Source organism: Pseudochaenichthys georgianus, chromosome 3 (assembly GCF_902827115.2).
Source record: "Pseudochaenichthys georgianus chromosome 3, fPseGeo1.2, whole genome shotgun sequence".
Classification (NCBI taxonomy): Eukaryota; Metazoa; Chordata; class Actinopteri; order Perciformes; family Channichthyidae; genus Pseudochaenichthys; species Pseudochaenichthys georgianus.
The window spans coordinates 27,825,846-27,839,967 of NC_047505.1; the positions used below are offsets into that span (position 1 = coordinate 27,825,846).

Below are 14,122 nucleotides of genomic sequence, written 5' to 3' on the forward strand. Positions count from 1 at the left end.
GACCAGTACAGGACATTCACTAAGAAACTACTTATATTGTGAAAACAAAGATCTGCACACCGAATATTTTTGTAGTCTATCAGGACCATCATTTGTTTGTGACGCTGCCTGCACCTCAGAGAAGGGGTGGTTATAGTCAGGCTTATAAAGTGTGGCGAAAAACACAGTCAGCTGATGGGATGCATCTATTTTCACATCTACACTCCATCAGCTGATTATTTCTATTTGCCTCACTTTATGAGCTTCACATCACTTGTGCCTTGTACAGCAGAGTTTGCAACATCACAAATAAATGGGGCCAATCTTCTGTCAGATGTGAATGTGTAATCTAACATTTTCAGTAAGAATAATGGACGAAAGGAATGCAAATACAAATACAATTTATTGAAATGTGAACCAAAACTTCATCAAATGTTTTAAATAAAAAGCACATATGGACAGAAGGTGTAAACCTATTAAATGTATAAGTAAACAGATGTAGTCAAATAAAGTGACAGACTAGGCCTGTGCAGTTGGTATCAGCTTTGCCCAGCATGGGCTCCTCCATCAGCCCTGGTCCTCCTCGCTGAGGAAAGACCCTCAGTCCTCTCCAAACCAACAGACAGGATGTCCATCACACGGAGGTTTCTCCCTGAAGTCTCTGCAGCCCTCTGGACACCACGCTGTCTCAATCCGTCCACACTAAATATGAGAGGGGGGAAATGAAAATAATAAATGCTTTAGACAATAAGAAATATAAAGTTAACTGTTGAGTTACTCAGTTTTTTTAGATTATCAATACTATTACTGTATAACTGATATATCAGGTTAAGAGGCACATTCAAATAAATATTGGTCTTTAAATACATTTTGTCTTTTGAATTGTTTGTCTAAAGTCAAGGATCTAGAACTGGTACTTAGTTTTAATGATACAGTCTGGTTATTATGCTGTTTGGAGGACTAACTAGCTACCATCACATGTACCTTAGTTTGACTTAAATGTATTAAACGTATAGTTAAGTGATATCAAAATATAAATAACTAATGTCATGCAAACATATTAATATTTGCTTGATTCCAGAGTTGAATTTAGCACAATTGCATACAAACGTGAAGGGATTTTAAGATTCTGAAGTCTTCGTTCGAAATAGAAAATAGCATGGATAATTTCCAAAGGCTTTAAAAACACAGCAGGAGCCCAAGACAATTATAAAACTTGTCATTATTTCAGTACAGTTCAATTGGTTTTATTTTTCATAAACGGTTATCAACCGTTGGCGCCAAAGCAGTAGGATATACTATATTAATTACTGCTGTAGACTACAACCACTACTTGTTTAGCTAGCATAAACTCAACAAAGCTAGCGTTAGCTGGCTAACTGACGTTATTTTGCCGCTAAACGGCACGATATAAAACGGTAGTCTTCAAAGCGGATTTAATCCTCAATCAAAATAATAATATTCAAAGTAGTAATGGGCAAAACTTACCGTTGATTGACGCGCCATGTGAGCGGTAGCGACACGAACCGTTAGACCCGCAGTCATCCGGTTCGACCTGACTGTGACTGTGGGACTGTCCCGAGCCTCGTAGTTCTGATAGCTCCGCCCCTTCGCTCCAACCCCCCTCCCTCCCCCCACATCGACAGGTGAAAATTACTTTTGCGACACATTTATCGCAAGAAGTGTAGCAAAAGTCAAGACCGCAGATTCGTCGATTTATACTGCTACAGAGCAGATTCGTCAAGTTGTAAAACTTTTTTTTTCTTCTGTGACTTCAAATTTGGTTCACAGTTACGTGGATATTTTATACAAGTGTACATTTGGTTCACAGTTACGTGGATATTTTATACAAGTGTAAATGTATGCACACAAGCTCAGATTTTTTTCTGCAAGTGATCACATCAGGTTTTACACGCTCTCGCATTTTGCACCATATCTACCTTCATAGTTTTCGTTGTGATCGCTAAATTCACCTTGTTCAAACCAAGCCCCCAGGAAGTGCGCCGGACTCAGATGAAAATATTCGTGGTAGCCAAAAGGCGGTACTACACTTCCGTTTGGTTGCCAGGCCCGGAAACACTTTTTCCCATTGACTTACATGGGGAAAGAGTGGTCTGTAAATCGTTGGATAATTTTTTTTAAACTAAATGAACTACCCAGTATGAACACTTGTATAGCCCTTATTAAAAACATTCGTTCCTCAAGTTGTAAAAATGTGCTAATAACGTTATTCTGAGTTATTTCCCTCTGCATTATGAACCCGCATCTAACCCATGGGACCGCGCCGCCCGGCACGTTCATGTGATGTGACGTATTCAGTAGGTTCAGTACTACATGAGTTTTACCTTTACCCATGGATGCACAATAAGAACGGACCCATATCGCCTTACTGCCACGGAGCTGTAATAATGGATATATTGCACATGTTTGCTGTAATTCAACATTTGTAAAATATTATACTACATGGGCTGGATGATGTAAATCTTGTATTCAATAAAGTTAATATTACCGACGTAGATTAACGTCCCTGTAGCTTCTTATTGCACTTGCAATATACCATTAAAGGAGTTGAACGTTGCTGTTTGCTATTACTATAATACCACGCGGGGATAAGCCAGAGTTTACAACCTTTGCATGTGGGCACAACACATTTTGACCCAGATTACTTAGCTAAACCATATGATATCGCCCGAGGAACCTAGCCGCTAACTGCCGCGGCCGCCTCGCTATTCGTTAATATCAAATCCATCATAACAAGCCAGAACGCACGGTGCTGTTACGTGTACGTAAATTGACGTGCTTGATGTGAACGAGCCTGGTTAAAGCTGCGCATGCTCTATGAGCGCACATACGGGTACTTCTCAGGCATGCTGGGTAATCTGTGACGTTTCACTCTCTCAAAAATTGGGCCATTTTGTCATCCAGTTCTTATTATACATCCATGGTTCAAACAGTGGCGTTTTCTCCCGGAGGCCAAGGGAAGCCAGGCTTCCCCTGTTTTTTCGGATTGTAGTTATAATTTAAATAAATAAATAAAAACACTTTGTTTTGTTTCTGTAATTCTCCTTTCCTGTGTGTTCCTGCCGGACCGTCTCTCCGTCTCTCCCCCATTCTCATAGAGAGGCGAAGTCCCTCCCTTTCCGGGAGCCTCCATGGGACCCCGGAAGCGTAAAATTATACATTGAAGTCAATGGAGAGAGAAAGGTTATCTTTTGATCCCGTTTGAATTGTGCCACGAATGACACATATGATGTTTGTCAATTTAAAAGAATATTTTGCAAGTCAAAAAAATTAAAATGTGTCGTAAAACTGTGAAGTTACACATTTTTTTCTGTGAAACCGCTGAGTGAACTACAGGTCTCTTGGTCTCGCACAATACGCGTCACCATCACAAAGACGGCCGTCACGTTAGCAAATTTCACCTGTTTCTTTCAGAATGAGAATAAAAGTATAAAACGAGGTGAAAATCACTACAAGTCTGGACACGTTGAGAGCTGTACATACACGAAAGGGGAATTAGTCGGTTCTGTAAGAGCAGCGGGACCGGCTTTACAAGGTTTTGGTGAGTAATATGAGTGCAATGTGTAACGTTAATGTCAGCTAGCTAACATTAGCTAACAAGGTACACTAACGTGTTTTGTTTTAGTAACTAGTTTTCTCCTTAAGAACTTCGTGGTCTCTGTGTATGCTGTGGATAACATTAGTGTTCACAAGAACAAGGTACACTCCCGTGTTTTGTTTTAGTTGCTCTTCAGATTGAAGCGGCCAGTTTTATATCGACTATACTGTATGTGTGATCTCCTTTTACATCTCGTTGTGTCATTTGAGTTTATTTGCTGTGTGTAGATTCAAGGGTTTTGGTGACATGAACATGACCATCGCGGAGGCAGTCCAGTTACCATCCTTCTGTCTCCGTGAGGAGGGTGGGTCATATATCACCCATACTGGCACCAGGTCCAAGGGCAGCTGCACATCACAGACCGGAGTCTCTGCTACTTTGTTGTGTGGACCACGAAGGAGGCGATCATCATCCTCATCCCCAAAGACCCTGCATGGCATGGAAATCTCCTCCTCCTGGAACAATTCTACACCCAGCATATGCTCCCTGTGTTGGCCAGTAGAGAGGAGGACATTTAAATAAACATACTCTTAACACCCTCAGACTCTGCGTTGTGTTCCGTATGTGTGATGGGGTGTTATGCAGAGGGGAGGAAAACAGGACACAGCAGATTGGGATTGTGGTGGAGACGCTGAGCAGTTATTTCATTGTTGCATGTAATTATTATTATACTGCGTGCTTCTTAGTTATTCCATCTTTTGCTGTAACATGGATCTGTATGTAACTCTATATTTACTTGTTATCTACCACACTTTCTTCTACATCATACACCATCATTATACATGATGGTGTATATAGGATATATATATATTTGTATACATTACATATCTGTAAATTGTATAATTTAATTTTTCGTATTTGGGATTGTTGGAAACGTCTTTTTGATCTCTGTCTATAAACACAAACTGAGTAAGATTGACAATAAAGTTGACTTTGAAAAATATATATATTCTTTATGAAAATAGTTGACTGTTGGCGAAATGAATCCAAATTAAATGTTGGACTGAACTACAACTACGCCTTTAAATCTCTACGGACTGTTCTTCAGTGGGATGGCAAGTTCCTATCTTTAAACATGTATTAGTTTTTTCTCAGAACAGATTTGATTTTCTGAAGTTAATTTAACTTTGCCGACCATGTAAGGTCATTATTAAAAAGGTACAATCAATTTGTTTAGGGTTGACTAAAATAATGATAAACATTTCATTTGGATAATTTACTGACAGAATAAGAAACTCAATAATGCTCTACTCACCTGTTCCTTTTTATAAAGTGAAACAGTTGAAACGATAGATTTTTAGTAAACTTAAAAACAACCTTCTCCAAAAGCTATCAAGGAATATACCGAATACTTATTTTAGAACTTTATTACATATTATTTGTATATAGTTTGAGTGATCCATAATTGACAGAAGCTTGTGTTTACACTGACCTGTTACTCATATATTAATGTCTTTGTAACTTCTGTAAACCACTACCTCACTAATTTCTTTCATTCATCACGGTTCAGTAAACTAAGTGACACATGAACCAGTTGAATCATTATAATAACGTAGGATTGCAACTCTTTGAAACTGTAGGTGGCTCTTAAAAGAGCCGTTGTGTTTGGGTGTGCTGGTCTCAGGTCAGTCTCAGGTCAGTTTAAGCCCTCTCTCGCGGATGCAGCGGGATGTCCTTAGGCATGATGTTGACCCTCTTTGCTTGGTTCATCTTACTGGGGGCAGCTACATGGATGTCTGGATAGTGGTGGTCTAATGGATAGTGAGGTGGGGTGAAGATCGGAAGGTTGTGAGTTCAAATCCCGCCAGGAACACCACCACTAGTGTGCCCTTGAGTAAGGCACTTAGCCCTTAGTTACTCCAGGGAGAATGTCCCTGTAATTGGTAATTGTAAGTCGCTTTGGATAAAAGCGTCAGCTAAATGAAATGTAATGTATAATGTAATGTCGGTGCAGTCCACAGTCATTGTGCAGTTGAAGGCAGAATGGATGAAGGCAGAATGAAATTATTATTGACTCCGAATGAAGCACAACTTCATTTCATACAATACATTGACTTTATTTGTAATTGTGTAAAAAAATATGAGCATTGATTAGCAAGCAGGACCTGCAGGAACAGAGCACGGTGATGGATGGAGCTGGGAAGAGAGAAGAATAAAGAAAACAGTTCAACTTTATTATCGGATATTAAAAATTCAATTTCAAAACAAGTTGCCGCTCCTACAGTTTTCTAGTATGTAAAGATGATTTCACTTGACCTATGCAAAATATCACACTCAATACATGTGTGTCTCTGGGGGGTGCATTGTGCCTTTGATGTATATAAATAATATACCATAACCAAATACTATTACGTACAGTGGAAATCAGGTTGCCAGAGCAGGTCAGTCCAGTGTGCATGTTCCTCAGGGTCTCAGCAGTTATAGGTGAGGTAAAGAAAATAAAAGAGAAAAAGGTCAGTAACAAACAACACTTTAAAGTAACAACACTTTGAATAATTATCTCTTTTAATAATGTTCTATCAGTAATCACTCAACTACTGTCTTTCCAACAAACAGATTGACTCACTATCATCACAATGAAACACGTCCAGAAGAATGGACCACAGATGGAAATGAGCTATTAGCTATAATCTGGCATATTGCATCTCTTCTCTTTGCTGAGATTAATGTTTTTGTATGCATGGTCCTTCTATAAATAAATACATGTCATGCAAAGCTGCCTGCCTTCCTGCCTTCCTTCGACTCTCCCTGAACTGCCTGATCTTTTAATGTTCAATGTTAACCATTTGAGCAGATAGCATTAATGCCCCATTCACACCAGCGCCTTTTCAGCTCCGGCTCGGAGCTAGAGCCTGAAAAGCGCCGGGTTTTCCAGTTCACACCGGAGCTGCGCCGGCTCTTAGCTCCGGAATCCGCTTCATTTCCAGCTCCAAAAAATTGTCGGTCCAGAGGCAAGAGCTTTGGAGCTAAGAGGCGACGTCGCTTACGTCTCTCTTACGTCGAGGCGTGCAGGAAACTAAACCCACCTCCCCTGAACATGGGTCGACTGTTATGCCTGCCTACAAGCAGTAGTGCCTATAAACACACTTTATAAAGTCAGGCAACACTAACCAGGCTTCGTGTGATTCTGTTTATTTGTACCTTACTTTGACCATCCGTTCACCATCCGTTCACTGTTATCGATCATTGTGGAGAGAGGCAGACGTGTTGTTTTGTATTATTGCAGCTATCGGATGCAAGTAGTCAGTTTAGCTTCGGTTGCTATGCTAACATCACCCGTTTTATACCAGAGAAACTTTCATAACAGCGTTGTGATACCAAACAGTGTCAATTCAGACTGACACACATTCACTTAGGCTAAGGGGAACTGGGGATATGCATCAGCTGCTTGTGTGAGTCGGACAGTGAATACTTTAGAGCGGCCCCTGCAGTGTGAGCTAACCGGGAGCTAACGGGAGAATAAACTCCCGTGGAAGAGCAGCCAGCACTGCAGCGGTCGGTAAATGCTGCAGAAACACATTAATAAACAATGAACCACGGCACTCAGGAGAAAAGTATAAGGTTGGAGAAGTCGTTATTCAATTTATTCTGGCTTCGTGTGATTAAAAGCAACACGATCATCGACCCGACGCAGTTGTTGTTGTGAGCTGCCATAATGGCTGCCGTTGGGGGGCAAATCAGCGATGTAAACAGTGACGTCATGACGCAGCAGGGGCAGCTCTGGGGCGCCAGTGGGCGTTGTGCACAGAGCGGGAGCTGAAAAGGGAAACCGGAGCTGAACCAGAAAAGCTCCCGCTCGGAGCTAGAAACTGAAAAGCGCTGGTGTGAAAGCCGCATAAGTAGAAAAGATCGCAGATGCTAATGTGCCGTTAGCCTACCTCCCGCCTCCTTAGCACCTGGTGGAGGGGGCGATAGGCTCCTCTTCAAATGTTTCACAAAATACTTACCATCATGACTCTTACTCTTACTGTTTAACATTTGTGTTTATTTCATGTTAAGGCTAATACAAATGACAAGGCTAAGTAATGTGATGCTAACTAATGTGCTCGCTACTAGCTATGTAGCTAGCTTGACTGTGTTCCATGCACAACATGTGTATTACCTGAGATGTCTGATCCAGCGACTCCTGGTCCTTTCATCAGACGGGAAGCGATAGAACGAGCTATGATCTATAAGTATGATCACTTATGTGATTACAACCTGGTACAAAGCACACAGGCATCTTGTAAAAGTGAATTTATTTTTAGCAATCTCTTATTTATTGGAGGGAATAAATCAGTTATGAGATCTTCTTCTTCGCTTTAATTACGAGTCGCAACCACTTGGAGCATTATCGCCTGTGACATCACTTACGCGAGCCAGAATGGGATTTGGGATTTGTAGTCTTTGTAGTCGCGTATTTTTCATAGTCTTATATTTCAACAGTTTTACGACAAAATGTGACTTTTTTGACATGGAACTTATTGTATAAGATTGACAAACATCATATGTGTAGTTCGTAGCACAATTCAAACGGGATCAAAAGATACGTTTTCTCTCTCCATTGAATTCAATGTAAATTTTTCGCTTCCGGGGTCCCATGGGCCGGAAGTAGATGGGCGTGACTTCACCTCTCTATTGAGTATTTTACAAAGAGTGAAACAGCGCCCCTCTAGATGTCATGGTGAAACAGTAGATTGCATTCACTGTTGCGAGAGGAGGCCAGCAGAATCTAGCTTCCCTTGGTGAAAAAAAATTGAGGGATTAACCAATCAGATAAGTCCCACGTGATGCCCCTGCCAACCTGTGATTGGTCAGGGCCATGCCAGGGGAAGCCAGCCGCCTCTAGCTTCCCTTCAGGGGCGGCTGGCGGCTGGCGATTTGATTGGACACTGCCATCCAATCACATCAACATCAATTTTAATACTGTAACTGTCATCACCGCCGTTAGAAATTATCAAGCAAATGAAGCATTATGGAGGGAGGAGATTTGGCGTACTTAATTAAGCATAACTTCACCAAACTTCCGCTACAGCAGCAACTTAAAATTAAAGCAGATGGCAGGACAACGCCCACACTCGAGCTGTGTACACAGAGGAATAAGGGATCTAATCGGACGTTCAATGAGGACAATTATGTCCGCACGGAGTGGCTAACTGGAAGCGCTAAACTTCAGCGTCTATTTTGCTGGCCATGTCTTCTTTTTGACAAGGGTTCGTGCTCCCTGAACAATCCTTGGGCAACTTCAGGATTCATCGACCTTGCCAACCTGTCACGGGCAATTGAGAGGCACGGTAAATCTAAAAATCATATAGATTGTGCTGTGAAATTAAAGCTTTTTGGACGCGTCAGGATTGCTGCACACGCTGTACAACAACAGGCTGTTTCACAAGCCACCAGGAGAGCTGATACAGCTTCTTATTGAGGATGACCTACAGGGCACACTCTCCGAGGTCTACAAGCTGCTCCAGCTCATGCTCACGATACCAGCCACCAGCACATCAGCAGAGCGCTCCTTTTCCTGTCTAAAAAGGATCAAAACGTATCTGAGGAACACGTGTGGACAGGACAGACTTGTTAAGCTAGCCACAATAGCCATTGACTCTGTTGTTGTGGAGGACCTAAAGGCCGCTGGGAAGTTCTATGACATTGTTATTGACCACTTCGCTACCATGAAAGACAGGAGAATGGCCTTCCTCTTCAAATAGGGTGAGTGAAATGCACACCCCTTTCTCTCTGTGCATAGCTGTTGCCTGAACTGCCCGTGTAGCTATGTGTGCACTTTCTGATGTGGTTCTGTTGGTTATTGTGCATTGCTTGCCTGGATTTAGCTGCAGGTGTTCAGTCTGAAGTAGTTGTTTTATTGCAGTTGTTTAATTAGCACAGGGTGCTGCTATCCGAACAACACATCCTCACTCCCAGGTCGGCCTATGTTGACGTTATGTCAAGTCCCCTGCCGGCTTTTTCCAACGCAAGGGGGGGGGGCCTTAGCGTCCATTTTCAACGCGAGGGGGGGGGGCCTTAGCGTCCATTTTCAACGCAAGGGGGGGGCCCTTAGCGTCCATTTTCTCATGGAAGCACGGCATTCGTTTGTGTCAACTGCCCTTAAAGGCAATGAAGACACTACACTACCCAGAATCCCCAGCTATCGTTTGGACTACACCATGTGCTCTGTTTGACAAACCCCGTGATAGTCCTCAAGCTCTGTGATTGGAGAGTGTGCTCCGAGGGTTACCGAGCCTCGAACAGCACTTGAAATGGGATGGAACCACGGCAGACTGTTCAAAACTGGATTTGAACGGGTCCACCGCGTCCCCCCCCCCTCCCCCACCCCGTCCCCAGAACTACACATGCTGGCTATTCTGTTTCGCAACATGTTCTCTATGGCACGTCTCTACTGGGAGTTGTAGTTTTAAAAGACGTTTTCGTATTTCCCATAATAAGAAGTTGCCAGTATTAAACTGTGTACATCCCTGGAGGTTTAGGGGACAGGAAACACTCACATTTAAAACATATAATTAATAAATGGGTGAAAATTGCTGGTGCCCATAATGGGCAGTATTAATATATATACCCACACGCCAGATAAGGTCAGAAGAGCTTTATTTAACAGCTGGACTTATGTTTGTGACCCCTCCTGTTGTTAATTGATAACATTACATTACATTACATTAATTGATAAGCCTGAAACATGCACTTGTCAAGGTTCATAGGCACATTTTGCAAATATGGCAGTAGCCATCGATCAGCTTAAGATAAGATATACTTTATTGATCCCAAGTTGGAACATTTGCGTTACATCAGCATGTGTAACAGTTAAATCTGCAGTGGTGTTTATTTGAAAATCATTTCGTATAATCACACAAATTCTGTGTTTTATATTTAACAATTCTGTGTTCTTTATTTATTGATTGTTCAATACCTGACAAGGCCGGAGATGAAATATCTGCATACATCTTATAAGAGCATAATACATTATGTATAATATCAGTTAAAATAAGTGCTTCAACATAGTTAACATTGCTGGAGGTATGCACAAATATTGATAGATGTCTTGTAATGCACTATTGAGGAACCTGCGACCCAAGTTTTTCATTCAGTGCAGAACTACACCATAGTTGTGTAGGCCTATATGATCTGTCAATAAACCTTAGAACATCTTGAAATCTTGAACGGGATGTGCAAAATAGTCATTATATACAGTCTTTAATTAACTATTAGTAGAGAATAACGAGTAATGAATATACTTTATAGGGATCCTATTAATATCTAATAATAAAAATAATGAAATTCAATAACATGCTTTAACCACCAGGTGTCTCTTTATATCATCTGTGCACCTTTATGGTGTAAATACAGCCTATCTACCAATTGGATCAAATATAAAAGTGAGCCGAATTAGTGTTGATACGGCAAAGAGACGTATTGTGTGAAAAGAAATGTAAGATGTTGTTTAATGGCTGATATATTTATGATCCACGTCACGTTTTCAGTTCCTCATGTTTGTCTTCTCATCAGGGCTCTATAAATACAGAACTACGGCAGATATGTAATATTTAATGCAGCCGAACCGTGTATTACAATGCCGTTATGTGATGACTTTCAAAGAGAAAAGCAAGCACACTCGGAATAAGGTATTATTTTATTTTCTTTAAACGTTTTCGGTCTGTTTCCGGTATTTGTTAATGACGATGTGCTGTGAGATGTGAGACTGGAATTGCACAGGGGGAAATAACGTATCTTTAGATGCGGATTTTGTTAACTAATATGTTTGCGCTGTGGACCAACACGATACATTGACGGGGAAGGGGGTAGCAATAAAGATAACACCATTAAACAGTTACACAACATAACAGAAATAATATCGATAGCAGCGTCCCTAGCAACCACCTTGGTAACAATGAAAACGTTGGACGCAATTTCCTGAAGTAATCTTCGTAATAACTAGCAAACTAAAGATCATGTACATCCACTGCACACATAATCTGAAATAACAACTCATATTTCTCGCATCAAATGACATCAAAATGCATTTTAATAGCCAAACTAACTTTAAAATAGGCATTTTACACCCAGAATAAAACGAAGTTCGGCCATGTTTTCTTTTTCTGCAGGGAGAAATGATAGCTGGGGATTCTGGGTAGTGTAGTGTCTTCTGCCATCATTTACTCCGAAAAAAGATTTGTTTCTCCGAATCGAAGGGGAAAAATACAAAAGCATTGCACACAATTTAAACCAATCAATGTTGTGTAATTAACAAGGATAATCTGGTGTTTTTTAGTCGATGAGTAGTGCAGATATCACTGTAAAATCAATCGTCAGTAAGGGGAATATTTACTTCCGGGTGTACAATTCTCCGCTATCCAATGAGAATGGACGCTCACATTGCCTTTAAGGGCAGTCGACACAAATGAATGCCGTGCTTCCATGAGCGTCCATAGAAGCACATGGACATCCCGGAAAGCTGAAAATGGACGCTAAGGCCCCCCCCCTTGCGTTGAAAATGGACGCTAAGGCCCCCCCCCTTGCGTTGAAAATGGACGCTAAGGCCCCCCCCCTTGCGTTGGAAAAAGCCGGCAGGGGACTTGACATAACGTCAACATAGGCCGACCTGGGAGTGAGGATGTGTTGATCCGAACATCAGCACCGCAGATAGCATGCCATATAGGGCCCGATCACCTGAAGAGATGAGATTGTTTATATTTTTGTGTTACTTTTGGACTACGGACTGAACTAATTACAGAGACGAGGACTGTTGCTGCACTTGCCGTGTGTGTTAGTGTAACAGATGTAAATATGCAGTGGGGTTTATTTAATTTAATTGTGTATAATCACACACATTCTGTGTTTTATATTATTTTATTCTGTGTTCTTCATTTTATTGAATGTTAAATACCTGGCAAGGTCGGAGAGCTGTGCTCAGGAGTTTATTGTTGTGAGGACTTTCATTTCCTTTCTTTGTGATTTTACTTTTTGTATATATTGTGTCCCTCACGTTTCCCTTTTTGTAAACGTTCCAATGAGAGGAGTCACTGAGGGAAATGTATGTAAAACTGATCATTTTATCTGTTATCAGATTCAGACATTAAACAGAGATCGTCTCAACTTTACGCTGACTCGGCGGGTCTCGTCCATTATCAACACAACTCATACTGATACTTTGATGTGAACGTAACACTTTAAAGGTCTCCTGATTTAGTTTGTGAATGAATGCTTCTTATTTATTAATTACCGAATCTGCACTGCGCATTGAGCGGCTGGTATTGCATTGGTGGAAGCCAAAAAACATTGGCTTCCCCTACATTTTACCCCACCCCACGCTACTGGGTTCAAACTGTCACTACCCGATCCGTCACCCTACCCGATCGGTACTGCGCATGTGCGAGATGGTCCGGAAGTCCGGACGGCAACCCAAGATGGACACTTGACACAGTGGCTTTTAGCAAAGCTCAAAAAGAAAAACCGAGAGAGATGAGTTATTGTTATTACAACGTGACTTCACTATTATTTAACAACTCTTTTTATTGGGTTTTTTTATTTGGGGTTAAGTACATTGTCAGAATAAGTGAGAAATAGATTTAACTTCTGTTAGACAGCTATCATACTGAATAAATATTTACTGTGAATGTATGCAAAAATGTATGGCATATGGCTGTCTAACAGAAGTTAAATTCATTCCTCACTTATTCTGACAATGTACTTAACCCCAAATAAAAGAACCCAATAAAAAGAGTTGTTAAATAATAGTGAAGTCACGTTGTAATAACAATAACTTATCTCTCGCGAGTTTTCCTTTTAACAATAACTTATCTCTCTCGAGTTTTCCTTTTGAGCTTTGCTAAAAGCCACTGTGTCAGATGTCCATCGTGGGTTGCCGTCCGGAGTTGTCCAACATGGCGGACCCTCTCGCACATGCGCAGAACCGATCGGGCACGGTGACGTATCGGGTAGTGAAACAAACCATGGTTCAAACACTGACCCAGATCGCTGGATCGCTAGAAACACCGCTGTCATCAGGCTGGCAAGGGCTGTTCCATGCTCTACTCAACCTCCCGCCTTCCAAATGGACACAGTAGCGCCCCTGCTGCCGTGGAGCATGTGCCGGCCCCTGCGGAATATAAGTTTTTTACTTGTAAAAAAGAGTGTTGTAGTTGTAAAAAAAACGTGTGTACTTTTAAAACCTATGCTGAATTTGTCTCTGAAACATGATTTATTAGAAAAATGGTATGTGTTTGTTTGATAGATACGTTTTTTCTTTGCAAAACTAAATGCATTAGTTTGTAGATGGTGTTTTGTATTTGCACACCACATTGTGTTTGTTAGTGAATCATGAGGCATTATTTTGTAAAACCTGTTTAGTTTGTTTGTGGAGTTATGGCAGGAAATTAGCTCCATAGTATTGGCTCTGCACACAGGCTGGTTGATTGACGTTATGTAAGCTTCTTTTGGCACGTGCTCGAATTTCGCAATGAAAAAGTGAAACGCAACAGCAGTTTGTGGAAACGCCCACAACTGAAAACAGACTTATCCCTCCCTTCTTTTGAA

General features: G+C 41.2%; 1 long non-coding RNA gene across 1 annotated transcript; it reads right to left on the reverse strand.

The window, feature by feature from the left end:
* Nucleotides 1–5,269: 5,269 nt before the first annotated feature.
* Nucleotides 5,270–6,079, reverse strand: LOC139433223 (uncharacterized). The gene is made up of 3 exons (XR_011642790.1): nt 5,955–6,079; nt 5,704–5,734; nt 5,270–5,322 (listed from the first exon to the last, which is right to left on the reverse strand). It is a non-coding gene; the product is annotated as an uncharacterized lncRNA (long non-coding RNA).
* Nucleotides 6,080–14,122: the final 8,043 nt, after the last annotated feature.